This window comes from Sebastes umbrosus, chromosome 7 (assembly GCF_015220745.1).
Source record: "Sebastes umbrosus isolate fSebUmb1 chromosome 7, fSebUmb1.pri, whole genome shotgun sequence".
Lineage (NCBI taxonomy): Eukaryota > Metazoa > Chordata > Actinopteri > Perciformes > Sebastidae > Sebastes > Sebastes umbrosus.
Window position 1 is genome coordinate 4966269 of NC_051275.1, and position 16424 is coordinate 4982692.

Genomic DNA, 16424 nt, shown 5'->3' on the forward strand with positions numbered 1-16424 from the left:
GTATCGTCACTATAGTCCTTCATACACAACTAAATAAATAAATGGAAATGAACATTTAGATTGGAAAATGCTGCCAGTAATTTGGTTGTGTGTGAAGACCCAAGTAAATGGGTCATTTTCAGCAGGCTGTGTAAGAGCTCAGGACAGCAGAACTCTCAGAGGATTCATCCGTATTTAGCCCTTAATGAAATACATAACCACAGGAGATTCCAGCAACCCACAGATCACAAAGAAGAATAGGTTTATTGTGACTCAAGATTAGCAACACAACGGCTTCAAGGAAAAGCACAGAAATTCACCACAGCTAACACCACTTCTGGTTGTAAACAGTCAGCACATGAAAAAGCTGCTTCTAACTGAGCAGCTGATGTATAAACATCCACTTCATAAAATCTATAAAATACAGTTCTCATGTCAAGACAATTTGGATAGTGATAACAAAATGAAAGTGCTATATCCTGTGTGTTACAAAGGAACTGCTATGTGTACAAAATAGTATTTCACTATATGCAAGTTACTCTACTTGTACAGATTTTTATTCAAAATTCTACAGATTTTTTGTCAACCCCATCAGCAGTCAGATGTAGTCTTAGGGAATTATTAGTTACTGTTGGAGCCAGGCTGACATTTCTTCTATTCTCACAATGTTTTCAAATTGGAACGGGAAAATGTTATATAAACAAAAGATGTTTTATGTCCCTAGTGGCCAAAATCTGGATTTATGGTAGGAAAATACTATAAAGAATTTAACTTTAATATCTGCATGACAGTATTTAAACATAAATGCATTCTAATTTATGCCCGAACCAATCCATTTCACAACAATGTCAATGATATCTGAAACTGTTTTGGGAGAGTCATGCTCTTATTTCCATTCCATGTGCCGTGGGATTTTGTCATCCCTGAAATATGTGACAGGTAGATTTAAGGTCCTTTTGTTATTAAAGACCACTTAAAAGCCCAGCTTATATTTGACAAATACTTGGGCCTGTTGGAACAGGAACAAGGGGACCCGTCCTAACCCCCACCTGCTCTTCTTCTCCTTTAGATCCCCAAGGACAAAAAATGTCAAGTTGCTTGTATTATTTGAGGGAAATGATCAAAATTCTTACCCTACGGCTAAAAACTGTCTTATAGACTTTCAAAACAGTCACACAGACAGTGTGAAACACCTGGTCACACATTCCTATACTCATGAGCTCCATGTAGAAAACCAAATACTTTCATACACCAGATAAATCTGAAGATAACAGAAATGACTTAGCTGCATAGCCCACTGGAATCAGACATGTAATACGACAGAAGATACAAACACAAATTGATCTTTAATCTGGACACAATCTGATTTTGACTCTTTACGTTGCTCTGACTCCTGCAAACACATACCTGTCATTTAACCTAACTACACTGGTGAAAGGCAAGAATGCACCGTGCCGACTAGTTACAAGCTCCAACACAAAACCCTGTAATCTGAACACTCCGGTCTCTAGAGATAATAACACAGGTAGTTGTATAGAGGAGGAGGGGACTGAAAGACTGCACTCAAGACAACTCACATTTCACCACCGATATCGTCATATATGCTTCTGTGTGAATGGAAATACCAAACAGCAATCTCTTGTTCTCGTGACTCATTTTCTGCTCCCGTGTGTGCTCAGCTGTATTTAAGATTATGTTAGGCCAGAGGGAAATTTGAAACATCCGTACCAGTGTAGCATTTATTTGGGATGTTGATTAACAAAATAAGCACTTCCTCCAGTCTTCATTTAATAGCTCAACTGAAAAATATATACCGCTGTCATGTAGTCAAAGAGTCTTTTTCTGACTTGAATCTGTAGCCCTAGAAACCCTGAATAGCAAACAGCTGGAAGAGGAGGCTTTCAGAGATAATGAAAGCAGTTTGACTTCTCTTGGAATAGCTTTGTGCCAAGTTGTGGGACTGAATGTATCATGAACCAACCGGCTAGCTAGCATTTGGCTCATCCAGCCAAGATTTATACAGCCTTATTCAAAAAGTATTTGTAGAAAATACAACTGGAAAAACTGAACAGGTAAAGTGATATTGGTCCAGATAATTCTACTGTTAATATTTGCCGTTTTCAACAGCCACTCTGGTTATAACAATTGCATTGACGTAGTAGCAGGTGAAGTAACGTTACAGAAAAAAAACATTTTTTAACAACATATTCCAGCAACAACAATAACCTCAACCACCCAGTTATTTTCATTCGCTGCAGAATTGATTTCACGTTTCAGAGGACGGCGGCAAATGGTGGTGATGCGGGTGTCCTGTCTGACCCCGTCATGAGAGGCTCAGGTGGTTGTGTCTTATGGGACTTTGTTATTGTAGGAAGTGCAGCCTTTAGAAGGATGCCAGCACACATCAAGCAGAATAATGGCTGAACAGCGGGTGTGAGACCTGGCAAGACGGCAGGAACCATTGGTAAAGGAAGATGCTGTAGGGAGATTGGCAATTTGCCTTTGAATGTTGAGTACAGAGGTAGATTGTTATGCAAACTGATGCTTTTTCTCTGTGAATGTTGCACACTAGGCTAAGCAGGACATCTAGTTTTTGTGACAGCTAATATGGTGCGAGGCTTGAGTGAGTTAGTACTCTCATTTACATTATTCGAAACTGACGAGGGTATTATTTGTAGGCTTTAGTGTCCCAGTATGACGAGGAGTTAGGAGTTTGATGTAAAGAGACATTTGACCTGTTTGCTCTAATCAAACAGTTTTCTTTTTGCACCATAATGTACAAGCTTAAACACGGTGAAGTAATATATTTTACATTTTTAAACTTGCTGCCACAACATTGTGGTTACAATTACATTAGTCAAAAACATCTTTTTGCATCCTCATCCGAGTTTACTAAACATGGGTTTTTGTCGGGTGCTACTGTAGTGTTTGGGTCTCATTTTGCGTTATATTCTTGGCAATAAATATGCAGGCACTGATTTTGGAGCCTGTTGTTGAGCAGCAGCTGGTGTTGTTTAGCCTGGTGGCACCTTTGTCCCTGCCAGTGTTTTCTCTGGGGCACCACTGTGTGCAGAGGTCACTGCTTCTGCTGGTGTTTAAGCTTTGTGTACAGCAGATGCTGCAGGTTTTGTTGGGTCAACAAGTCTTTTGTCCACTCTATAGGTTTAAGAGTGCTTTATAAGCTTATATGGCCACCGGTAAAAATGTAATTCACTAAGGTGTATTTTAAAATGTACACATATAGGCTCATATTTTTGCCCATACTGCTTGGCAAAATGATACCCAACTAAATCTGATCCTTTTAACTGTGGATCCTGGTTATTATGCACTGGCTGTACTAGGAGATGTGTGAAATTAGCACTAAGATAAGATATACATTTAAAAGAGGCCCCAATGATATATAATCTCACTTATAAATAGCTGCAATACCAAGGACAACCCTTGTCTTTTTTCTTTTCTTTTCCACACTGGCTCAAGAGACAAGATTTTGTGATGTCATTTTGTGCCAGAGTACTTTCATCTCTATCATCAATGCCAGCAATTTGCTTGTCCAGAGGGTCACAACCGAGGTGCTATCAGACCACATCCTGCTTACGGCTCTTTAGCTCCTCGTTGACAGCCTTTGAAGTCCTTAAACAGCTGTAAATTGGAGGTATACGTGAGCCACAGACCTCTGTTAAGATAAAGGGGGATGGATACAGGTTGTGGTTGTAGTATTTCCTCTGCAGTTCTGTGGGGGAAGAAATCTGTGGTTTTTATTCTGGTACAGTATATGGAGTTGGGGGATTTCTGTTAAAACTATGATCTACTATATGCCACTTAAAACTATTACAGCATCTGAAAATGAGTCTGTACATGTTCCTGGTTTTACCAGACAGACTACTCCATCTGAGGAGAATGTATTACTAGTTCAGATTACAGGACAACTGACAACACTGTTTGAAACTTGAAGGCTTAGCCACAAATTCATCTTCATTAGTGTGTCAGATAGATACATGTAAGGCCCACTTATCACCTTTGATGATTTGGATTTGCCAGAACAAAGAAATTCTGTTGAATAACTGAATTCAAGCAAACATCCTAAGTAAACTAACCTCCCATTTCTTTAATCTTCCTTAAATTTCACTTCTCCCCTGTGTTCATTACATAAGACGCTGTGTCAGAGCATCAATGATCCGTTTACCCTTTTTTTCTTTAATTCTGGTAGGCGTTGCTTTTAGATTTGGATGCAAGTAAAAGTGCTAAAGTAAGTCTTTTTAAAGTCATTCAAACCTAACTCCCAATAATGTGAAACATCAGATGCTGAAGAACTGTTCACTGCGAGATAGTGACAGCAGGATCACACAAGAATTCAAAATCAATATTTAACAGTTGAAATATTCACCTGGGAAGTACGCATAATAATGCTTCACGTAATGAAAAAGGCTGAAACCACTGTGACAAAACATCACAACCACAATCACTAGAGACTTTCAGTCGTTGACCTTCTCATAGCCTGTTACTGTCACTGTCAGTGAAAAGGTCTCCCCTGGCTACACGGAGCATCAACACCAGTTTGCCTTTACATGCTTCACATTCCAGACTTTTACAATTCGCTCCTCCACAGTCTGACTCCAAACACACCCAACAATTTACCCCTCACACAAGGAGCAAATGTGCTTGACAGTTTTATGATTATAGATTTGTGATCAACGGTATCAATGCTGGGACAGACTGGTTACCAAAACACAGGGTTTCTGTTGCAATGGCAATTTGGTGCATGCACTAGGGAATATTATCTACTGAGCACTGGCACAGCATGATGTATATGAAAAACAGCTGCAGGCTGAAATTAGATATTGGTGGAAACAACTGGGAGTGATAATATATCTTTCTATCTCCATATATCTTTCCTACAACTGCCAATGTCTTACTGGCTTTCTCACACTGTCTTCAGCTCAATAGCCAGGTAGGGTCAATATTAAGGTTGTCGTTGTAAATGAATAGAAAGAATTTAATCTATATGCAATAAGGACACGCCACTGGATAATATAGCACTGAGACCATGTAAAACTAACGGTACGATAGAGAAATTTCATGTCAGTAGGAAATGAAACAATGTCTGCAATTTCTTCGACGCTCAAATATATTTTCTGAATCTGAGGGAGTGTAAAATTCAGCCTTGGTCAGGAGACATCTACTGAGCTCAGCGGGCCAAGCAATCTTTGCATTGTATAAAATTCAAATCTAATCAAATGTTCTGCTCATTTTCAGAAAGCCAGCAATACCACAAAAACAGCGATGAATGGATGTTGATGTTTTCAGACCAGAAGCCAGTCTACTGCTGGGAGAGCCATTCACCTACCAATCTCAGTATGGCAGCTGCCTTGTCTTTGCCTGAATGTCCCTTTGCTGGCAGCAGAATAAACACAGTGCCAAGGACATAGAGGAGCAGCAATTCTGCATTGGAAATGTGTTTTCTAAATCTGGTTCACTCAGGATCTTCTTCCACAGAGGCAATAATTTGCTTTCAGGTCAGTGAGTGGGAATACCAAACCTTTTCTGTAGAACCACAAGTGCAGGCACACAATCCAAACTCCACTCAAAAATCACATCTGGGTCAATGTCTAGGCCCATTTTTGTAATTTTGATTGCAATATTAATGTTAATAAGCAGGGAATAAACATTTTAGTTAATGTTGCAAATAGATACTATTTGAGATAGCAAATAGATACTACAGAGGGCGCCTAATCCTGGTAGACTGGATGATGAGATGAGACTGCATCTGTCTGTTCCTAAACTCTTAAGACCAACTTTCCAAATAACGCTCTCAAAAAACAAGCGTGTGCACTCTTTGGACTGTTTTGTTCTTTCATCACATGTCCAACGTTTTCATGCAGTGAGGAGATTTGATCTAAATCATATCTGTGGACAGAGCTCGTGGAGAAGCCATCCCTGAGCACCACCTCAACCATAACACCCCCAGAGCTCCCAACTCCTTACGGTGTTGCATTGTGCACTGAAGCAGAGCCGCGGTGGATCCTGACACACATGACTACACAGAGCTGGGTAGAAAATGTGTCCACTTCCTCCAAGCTGTCCTGATCACATGTTCCAATACAGGCCTCTTTTTATTGGCCTGCGGTAAAATGTCACTTAGAAAGTCACATTTCCGCTGGAGTCCAGGAGCTTCACCCATTTACCAGATGTTGGTATCTAAGCAGGAGGATACTTGTATGTAGAAGAGACACTCCCTACTAATGTGGTGCAGGACCATTTAATTAATTTAAGTATCAGCATATTGTAGTGGTAATACTTACACTGTAAACAAAAAAAAACGTTGGTCTGAAATAATCATCCATGCTGAGGTATCAGGCAACTTTGGAGAAACCAGCAAGAGCAAGCTAGATTTGGACACTATCCAACTGAAAAAATACCAGCCCCCGCTTCAGGTCTCCCTCCAAAGCCCCAAAACACATGATGAGCATTACATGAGCTTACTATTGCTGAGGGACGGGTCCACGAGAGTGTCTGATTCAAATGTAAGAAAACCCCTAACATTATCATAATGAACACAAACAACGAACATGGTTATTGTTAGTACTCAGCTGTCAAGCTAGCATGTTAGTATTGGGAAATTTTGCCTGCCTAGCCTTGTGGAAGACTCCGGTCACGCGCAATGAGTGCACTGGTAGAGTGCGCACAGGTATGCTGGTATAGGTTGACAGGCAGGTATGCCATCCAGTGATTTCATGCAGGCTGAATGAAATGATTGGAAGGGCTTATTGTAGTCCTGCTACAGCCTCAGGTGCTAGATGTTTTTTTTTTTTGTTCAGAGCTTTTGATTTATTGATTGCTGTCGTAATGCCATACTAACATAGCCATTATCATTATATTTTGGCCAAACACCTTAAAAAGGTATAATATGCAAGAATTTCTTTAAAAAAAACAATGTATAATCTGATCAAAAAAAATAACCCCACTCAATCATCACTTATGCCCCACTAGAAGTGTTTGGCAGTGTCTGTTTCTGCAGAACGCCTCTCACTTCATTCACTCTATAGCTCGCTCGACTATCGCTGCTCTCTCTCTCTCCCTCCCTCGCTCGTTGAGCCGAGAAGGAGTGGCCAACTTTGACTGCTGTGTGTTTACAAACAGTAACCGACAATGGTTAGACATTATACCTTTTATAATTCATGATAACCAAAATCCCACATGATATCTAGTTTCACATTGAAATACTGACTGTAGAAGAAAAGGATTATTTACTAAGATGCATGATTCCAACTTCCACAGTGGGATGCAAAAATTGAGTGAAACTTGAAAGTTAAGGGGTCATCCCACACATACCACCACAATCACATGGTATACCATAGTAGGTTTATGTCCTTTTTCCTACCCTGGCACTCTCTCCTTTTAAAGTATCCAATGAAGGAAAGACTATAAGCTTGACTGCATTCACTGACTTGTACTGTTGGAAACAGCTGTTCATGCTCCCTTCTTTGAAAATGTTTAGATGGATTTCTTGCCAAATTGCATATCTATACACTACAGATTTATGACTTATTTTCACATTCATTACTGCTTATGGCGGTACATTAAATGGCAGACCAAAAACATTAAGTGACTGATGATAAAAATCTGCTCCACGTTTGGACTGGGGAACATGCATCTGAATGGATTATTTTTTTACATGCGCCTAAAGCAAAAACAAAAACACCATTGATGACTAAAACATTGGTATGTACATGTAATTCATAAACGAAACAAAGAGCATTAATTCTATATAGCCTAGTTCTACTGGCTTTTACACTGAGCAAAGAATTATCCCTTTTTAAAGCTCCAATATCCTTCCTGGGTGCTACAGATAACAGTTCCTCTCATTTATCACAGTCTTGTCCAGAGTGTTTCTTTAGCTCTTTGCTGTGCTAAAATAACTGCAGCCCTAAGCTACAGGTGAACATTTGCAAGTAAAAGCCAGAACAAAATGCAGCAAAGTGCAGTGGTTTGAGTTGTGTTGTATCAAACTGAGTGACTAGAAAAAAAAAATCTGCTCCATATATAGTCTAACTTTTATAATAAGCGAAGTATCTGAAAGACCACCTGATCTCTGATGAACTCTGCTGGCTTGTAAATCTACAATATAACCTTTGTTCTACTGCACACTGTGCCTTTCAATTAACTGAAGCTTATGACAAGACCATGCAAACCAATCTGTGATTACTGTGATTATTAATTATTTTCCTCTCAGGACAGTATTTTTGTTAGGGTTCAATTTAGATTGAGGAAACGCTTTCCATTGCATGTGATTTTCATATAAAGCATTTAAAAATAACTCAGTTTGTGTTTATTTAAAGCTTGCTTTCCTCCAGTCATAATGGGAGCATTGTCAAGATTTACAAGCCTGAAAGCCAGAGCCTGACCTCCTGTCCTGCTAAGCCTCGAACGGTCAATACATTTCCATAACTATGACACCAGATGACCATTTCTCGCCCCTCTCCCCACCGCAGGAGTCACAACGGGCTTTCAAACACAAAGCCTGGATTTTAAATGAACTCACACATCATAAATGTGTGCCCAGCCCCCCTCCAGGATGCGCTCTGGGAATTCTCCTTGACTTTGACCATCTCTTACATTTGCAATTCATCATCTGTCTTTCTCAGCATCACAAACCCGCCACCACCACCACCACCACTTCTTTGTCATTACAACGACACAGACACAAGCAGTATTGTTTGCGTCTGGCACTGAATGGGGAGCAATACAATGGCTCGCTGCCTGCTGTTGTAGTTAAAGTTGTGCCCTACACAGGAGTGCTACAGGTACAAACATGAGGTGGAAAACCCCACCCTAAACACAGGCTGTGAAGACCCCAGGATACGGTTACAACACACAGAAACATGAAATTATAGGCTGAGAGCATGGAAATAAAAAACACTGATGGAAACTAATGAGAATAAATACAAACCCTAAAGGCCCAACAAGATGACAAGAGCTTTGGTTGCATCTGATAAATTTAACTACACTCTAAAATGCATTTAAACCTGTGCTTACAGGCCAATGTTGACTCAGTCTGTTACTGGGGGGGTGATTTAGCACCTCTTTTGGAAAGTGGGAGGTTTGAGGCTGGACAGCCATTTGTCTCCTCTATCTACTAACACAACCAAACACACAATGCTATAAAAATACACAGCGGCGAATACAATGACTTACCTCACTATGTACAACCAGGAAGTGTCACTTCGGCTTTCCCACAGCAGCTAAGAGAAATCCCACACATCACTAAGGGGAAAATTTCAAGCCTCACATGAGAGGCTTATTGATACTCCTCCTGCAAGTCCACAGCAGACTGACTATGCAAAGATGAGTTGAAGAACTGAGGGAGGGAGGTGACTGTTGTAACCCCCCCCCCCCCTCCTCCTGCTGACTCTTTCACACTCTTCTTCCCTCCCTCCCTCCCTCCCTTCTTGCTCCCTCCTTCATTCTATAATTCCAACCCCCTAAACTACAAACCTACTGCCAGCAGGAATGTGTGTTCCCTCCCTCGTCTCCTCTGTAATTGCCCCTCCACTCCACTATAAGAGGCTTTATATTTACACTAAATGTTGCAGCCTTTTTATTGTACAAAAAAAACTGATTAGATCAACAACTGTCAGATCCAGGCCTGCATTTCACAGTCTGGATCAGAGGCAGCTTAAATGTAGACTTTACCTCATTTTTGGCTTAGACAGAAAATAATCTTGCTTTCATCTCTTTTCTTTGTGGTTTAAAGAGCAAGACTTGTAATGACAGGATTCCAAAAAATGAAACTAATGTTCTCTTTGCCTCGAAGGCAACAAAGGCTGAAAGGTCGCAGTCTTAATGTGTTGCAGTGCATAATTTGGAACATTCAGTGACAGCCCAAAATGGACCTGTGAATGAGAAAAAGGCTGGACTTGCAGTTGTCATAGCACCAGTGATGTCGTGTGGCTATCACGTCAGCAGTGACAGCGATGCCGGATTCATTTTGAGATGATGGAACCGGCAGAGGGAACAGGGGAGAGGGGAAGGGGAGGATGGAGGATTGAGGGCACAGCGACGTCTGTTCAGCTGCAGCCTGCATCATGTGCCGCAGAAGCAGCTCTGCATGCACGCTGAAAGGAAAACATGCTCCATGCTAGTTGAGGGTGTAGACACCCTGACAACCACGCAGAGGAGAGACAGAGAGAGAGCACTGAGCTTAGTCTGTCTGACAGGAGACCAAAGATTGGAGGGATGAATTGCCATGTCTAGACTTTGCGATGACTATGACCAAAATAAAAAGCCCTCATCACCATGGTCAGGCTGACTTCCTCAGTGTATTTTCATGTCCTGCCAAGGTTGTGACCCTGATATTAAACTAAACCACTGGGGTTTCGTAGTAAAGACAGGAATGTCTGGTCTGCAGAGGCAACCAGACATAATAACCTGTGCTCTTATCAACTCTCTGAGCTCGATTTCACACAGATAATCTTTCAGTATAAGTTAGATTTTTCTTTAAATTGGTTAAAATTCAACACACAAACACCATGTGCCAATTTCTACATTTCAATTGGTAAAAAAAATGTTGGGACACGATCCAATTACAATAAAAGACTTGAAAGCACATGATACGGTCTGAAGATATGATGTTGAGAGATTAGACTGACAATCTATTTAAATGTGTGAATTTTTTTTTTATAATTTTGTAATTTACAACCAAATATTAAAGTGACTTCTGTTGTATTCTCATAGGTGTAAGTTAAATAAATAAAAAAGTTTGTTACATGAAATGAGCTCATCTTATATGTCCTCGCCCAAAACAGACTGGATCAGGCAGCAGCACAATAAATGCGTCTATCAGTGAAATGTGGGCTAATGCTGAATCCACGTCTGCTCTCACCACAGGCATTTTAGAAATGTAGATTGCTTGCAAGGAGCTCAGCTAAACAAAATACTCTGCTTTCTCATCACCGACACAAGGCTATTAAACCCAGTGCTATCCTCACTCAATTTAGGAGCTGATTGAATTGGACATCCAATACATTGACAGGCCATTCAATACCGCTGGAGCAATTTGGCAGGTGAGATTACGGTTACAGATCCACAGCAACACTGAGACAACAACACAGACTGCTGATGCTGTCCATGTGTCACAACCAACTGCAATCACTGCCAATCACCTTCAGCCGTAGTGAACGAAAAAAAAACAAACAGCTGAAGGCGGAGGAATGATAGCAATCCATTTCACAGGATATGCAAGTTCATTAAACATGACGCTTCACAAAACTACAACAATCTGTTTTACCTCAAATGTTTTTGTTCCAAGTAATTATATTGTTTGCATTTTACCTAGATTAATGATAGTACCTTCAGAAAAAAATAAATAAATCTGATTTTTCATGTTTGTAGCAGAAAAAGTTCAAATTGCATCACAGAGATTTTTTTTTTTGCAAAATCTTAGAACAAAATGATGTTTTTAGATGTTTTCAATTCGAAATTTCAAGATTTGCTCAAACTGTCTCAAGTTAGCCTCTGAACAATGCTTCAAGTCTAGGTTCACTTATTCCCCTTTATTTTTGCATGTGCCCTAGCTCTGCCAGTAAACCAGCTGGTGCTGCCAACACAGCAGGGATGGTGTTGGACAGGTCATGAGCTGTGCCTTGTCTTCAACAGAAACAGCCTCATTTAAAAAGGAGATTGGTTGACCCAAACTGAGTTTTCAGTGCCATTGCAGAGAGCCTAAATACTTGATGACAAACATTACATTTTTAAAAAGAAATTCTCATTATTTGTTGGCTCTAGTTGTACTCAAATTTGCCCTTGCCAGTTTGGGTTACTGCATGAAGATCAGTCACATAAATTCTTACTACTTTGTTCTGAAGTGAGGCCTTTAACATCACAACATGTGGAAAAAGTCAATAGCTCCAGTGACTTCCTCAAGGCACTGCAGCCTGAATATCTTAAACCTAACAGGATAAATCACAGCGTGGCTCCCCAGAATAGCTTTAAATAAAGGTCAGTTAATAATTGACTACACACTGGTTTATTATACCAATTCTGAATGGACCACAGGACGACACATCATTCAATACGATGTAGCTGTGATGTGAAATTGTCCATTGTATAATGTATTATTTTGAAGGACACACTGAGGGATACAGTCAACAGCACTAGTGATCAAAACAAAGACATACACAAGGCTAATTTCAATATAGGAGGTCAAAGCAGACCTACGTTGCGCTGCAGAACTAAAGTTATTAGTTATTAACAGTAGCATGCCTTTCCCTGAGCAGGGTGAGTATGTAATTATAATGCCTGACATTCAGTAAATTGCACCACAATATGCAAATGCAATGAAACAACAGTATGCCGAAACCACTGGTGTCTATCAGCATCAACAACTACTTTGAACTGAGCCAAAATGCTGTCTTGTCTCACACAATTAAACTCTCAATTAACATACAGGAGATGAGTATTGCCCACGATTATGCATCAAGATGTAGCTTCAACAGTATGTCTGCTCATTCAAACTTTATTCCCAGAACTGTACACAAAGCTACTGGTCTATAAATACAAACTGTGCATACATCACGTTGAGGCAGATTTTACTATTAAACAAGTGGTCGGCTGCATACAGCATTTAGTCCAGCATAAGGAGGTTTTGTGAATCTACAACGACACTGAAAAGAACATCCTTCACCACGAGGGTTCAAGTGTTTATTTTCTTGAAGGTCTCCTCAATCACAACAACACGCGTCCCCCGTGTCCCTCTCCATTGTTCTGAAAAAGAACACTATGTACAACTGATATCTAAAGAGAAAAATGCAATGGTTACGCAAGACATGAAAGCAGTAACCTCAGCCCGGGTAGAGATCATTAGCGGAGGATCCAGTGGTCTCCAGCAGTGAGTTGCCTCTCAAGAGTCGACATCAAAGACACCGGTATAGAGAGGGAAATTATTTAGAATGCGAAGAAAAAGCTGGAATTGATTGGTCGAGACTGAACCTATACAGCATAGGTAGCTCTCCAATACTAGTTATTAAAAGATGCTCGGAGCATGTTAAAATTGCAGTGGTCTACACTTAACAAGCTGCAGGGTAGTGTCAACTATATACTGAGCTAGTTACACAAAGCACACTGACCATAGTTTGGCTGACAAATTGCGTGAAAGCATCTATGGCCCAGTACGCGCGGATTTACAAAAGATGATACAATTGCATTAAATCTTATCTATTAATAAGTTGACTCTTTTTCTCTATTAATAGTTCTTATGAAAATTGTGCAAAATGTCCATCTCAATTTCTGAGAGCCTATGGTGACATCTATAAATGTACTTGTTTTGTCCAACCAACATCTCAAACACCAAAATATTCAATTTATGATATTAAAAAAAGAGAGAAAAGCATCAACTCCCCACATTTGAGAGGCATAATGTTTCCTGAATAAATTACTTTAAATGATTAAGTCATTATCAAAATTGTTAATTTTCTGTCAGTTGACTATTTCATTGACTTAACCAATCATTCTCAGCACTGATTTATATATTTCAACATGTATTAAGGACCTACCTTACACTAAAATAGTAATTTAAATGAACGGTTATGCTTTATTTAACCTTGACAGCTTACAAACTTTTACTTTTGTAGTAAATTTAGACCAGTTTTAACCTTGACGTCTAGACATCTTTTGACCGCATGTCACAAAATAAATGCTTACTGAGAGAGGTTCAGATGCACACCCAGGATAACCAATTATTGCAGTATGCCACTTCAAAACAAATCCCACACCAGAGTCAACCTCAAGCAAAAAGGGCCCTGAGAAGTTCTTGTTTATGATTGATGGCGCGGTAAAGTTAGCCTCACTCCAACCTCCCCAAAGTGACTCATAGCCTCATCAGTTTAGCTCACTTAGTATCTATTATTCATCCCAAACCACAAGACTCTCTCAGCCACGTGAAGCTGATGATCATCACCATGTGCATTTCTGACAGCCGGTCATACGTTCCTGCTCACAGCTCAGAAATAGGAGGAGGAGCTGAGTGTTGATGAGGCCTTTTAATGCTCATCTGTCATTTTCAAAACCCTGTGACCATTGTGGAGCGCAAGTACCAGGGTGCTACTGAATACCATCCTCTAGTCTGCATATACACACGCTGGCCTCTCACTTTGGAATAGTAGTCCACTGTAACTGGAACAGAATCTTTTCAGAAATCACTTTTCCGAGGCTACCACAACCTCAAAGGAAGCTTTGAAGCTTGAGTCAATACTCAACGGTGCAGGCCAGTCGACTTAATTTGTAGGGAGCACTTGTTTGCTTGTTTCTAAGGTGCAAGCCACGGCATAGAGCCTAGTCATTCTGACTTTGATGAGAATATCCGTTTAAGTTTGTAATAATTCATGAGAAAGCCCATGTCTTCATTATGCTTAGTAGTCAAGCTGAAAATCATACAAAATGCTTCTGCAGCAGTTATCTGCTATAAGCTTTAAATTAAAATGTGAAAGAACCTAGAGTTTGGTCCTTGCTTTTAAGGTTAGTGGAATACAACCCAACGTTTTTCTCACATTATATGAAGTGCATAGTCACTCTAAAGTGCAGCACTGCTAAAGGGGTTGTCCTCTGGAAAGCATCTGGGATCAAATCTTGGCAAGCCATCTACATGCTTTTCCAGATTACGCTGACTGTCAGCACATCATGAATTCATCACATGTGACCTCACTTTGTCAGATGCTGGAATGTGTGGCAACTTCCAGTCTTCTGCAATCTGTAATAAATGAGAAAAATATGCACCTTTTTTTTTTTTTTTAAAATGCATATGAAATACTGAAGTCAGTTTGAAAGATTCAGCGAATCACCTGCTTAGCAGAACATGGTCCAGAACAAAACAATACTACAGTCCAGATGTGTACAATGTGGCTGATTGTGGAGAACAATGGGATTCCTCTTTTTAACTGTCCAAAGACAGGCTGATACAGCAGGACATCAATAGTACTCTCTAATGGAGACAGATGTCCTGTCAGGAGGAACAAGGGAAGACCGAGCCCTTGTCTGAAACTCAATACAACATGGATGTAAACAGAACAGGAGAGGGAAGCATGGTTGTCCTTCATCCATCAACTTGGGCTGAAAGGCAACAAAGACTGCTTAGTTTAGATAAGAAAATCTCCAACAAACTCTTAATGCGATTATCTGATATACAGTACATGTGAAAAAATAATTGATTTGATAAAATCACTTCTTGCCTATGGCTGCAACATGAAGTCTATCTCGTTCTAAAGTAATGAATCAGTTGACATGCAGAAAAAGAGCAGAAAAATCTCACAAGGCCAATTTGGCAATCTGTCTGTGCAGACTGCGTTCAACACAAGAGTCTGGACAGAGCCAACCACTCACAGCTGCAACATCAACACTGTTATACAATGTGGCTCCTCCATTACAGGATTTGTGTGGGAGAAGGCCACTTTACATTAAAAGTGTTTAACAGAGTGTGATTAAAGTTAAAATTTTACAACTGTAGTACGGAGTGGTGGGGGGGGGGTGGCTCTACAATACAACCTGTAAACATTTTAGGACTACAAATATAGTGGTTTTAATTTTTGATTAAAAGGAACTGTTTGTAAGATTCAGAATTGCTTGTTAACAGCGACACCTGTGGCTGTTAAGTCAACGACAGTCAGCGTCGGGCTCGCTCTACATAGACATGAACGAGCATCGCTCAAAACAGTGAGGCGACACACGTCAGCTAAAACCACAATATCACTCTATATTTCAGCTGCTTGGCAGTAATGTTAGCTGACCAGATGAAGGTCTCTCCATGAATCAATGCTGATCCTAGTGTTGGCTTTTCCTGCTTCAGCCTCACAACCGGTCAGCGACGATAACGTTTCTCGCTGCGGAGCCCTGTCACTTCACAAGACACGGGAAACCTCTGTTGGTCTGGAGGAGCTGCAGCAGTTATTTCTGCACAAACGTCCACTGTACATTCACTAGATATTCTCAGAGCTACGAAGTCTTCTGCAGTGTGTAGTGTGCGCGCATGCACATGAGAGTGGAGCGAGCTGAGTGAAGGCAGGCAAGCAGGCAGAGGAGCAGAGTACAGCAGAGACTCCAGCCCTGGAGACCAAAGCTACGGTCTCCCCCGCGTCCTCCGACCGCAGCCAACACTGTTTAACAGACGGGCTTCACTTGATACAACTTTGCGATTTTGGTGCTTCCGTGTAGTTTGTGTTGGAGTCTGAGTCTGAACAGCGTAGCCAAACGCGAGCGCGCATATGCGAGCGCGCATGGGACACCACCCCGGGTGATTTACACGTGTAAGAAGTTACAAACAGTCCCTTTAAGTTATTTTCTTTTTCAATTATTCAACTTATTGTTTCATAAAGAAAATGCATATACATTTTCAACAGCCCAAGGTAGGGATGCTAATTTAGATTTTTTTTTCCTAACCGATAACCAACCCTCTGTAACCG

General features: G+C 40.5%; 1 protein-coding gene across 5 annotated transcripts in view; it reads right to left on the bottom strand.

Annotated features, from left to right (window-relative positions):
* The window catches only part of tiam1b (TIAM Rac1 associated GEF 1b), a 50612-nt gene that overhangs the window by 27925 nt on the left and 6263 nt on the right, over positions 1 to 16424 (bottom strand). Inside the window, exon 1 of one of the 5 annotated variants that reach the window (XM_037775890.1) lies at positions 9172 to 9314. The exons of the other annotated variants lie outside the window; for them this stretch is intronic. The gene's annotated coding sequence lies outside the window, so the exon portion shown is untranslated. Of the gene's footprint in view, positions 1 to 9171; positions 9315 to 16424 lie in introns of those variants that run through there. 5 annotated transcript variants of the gene reach the window in all.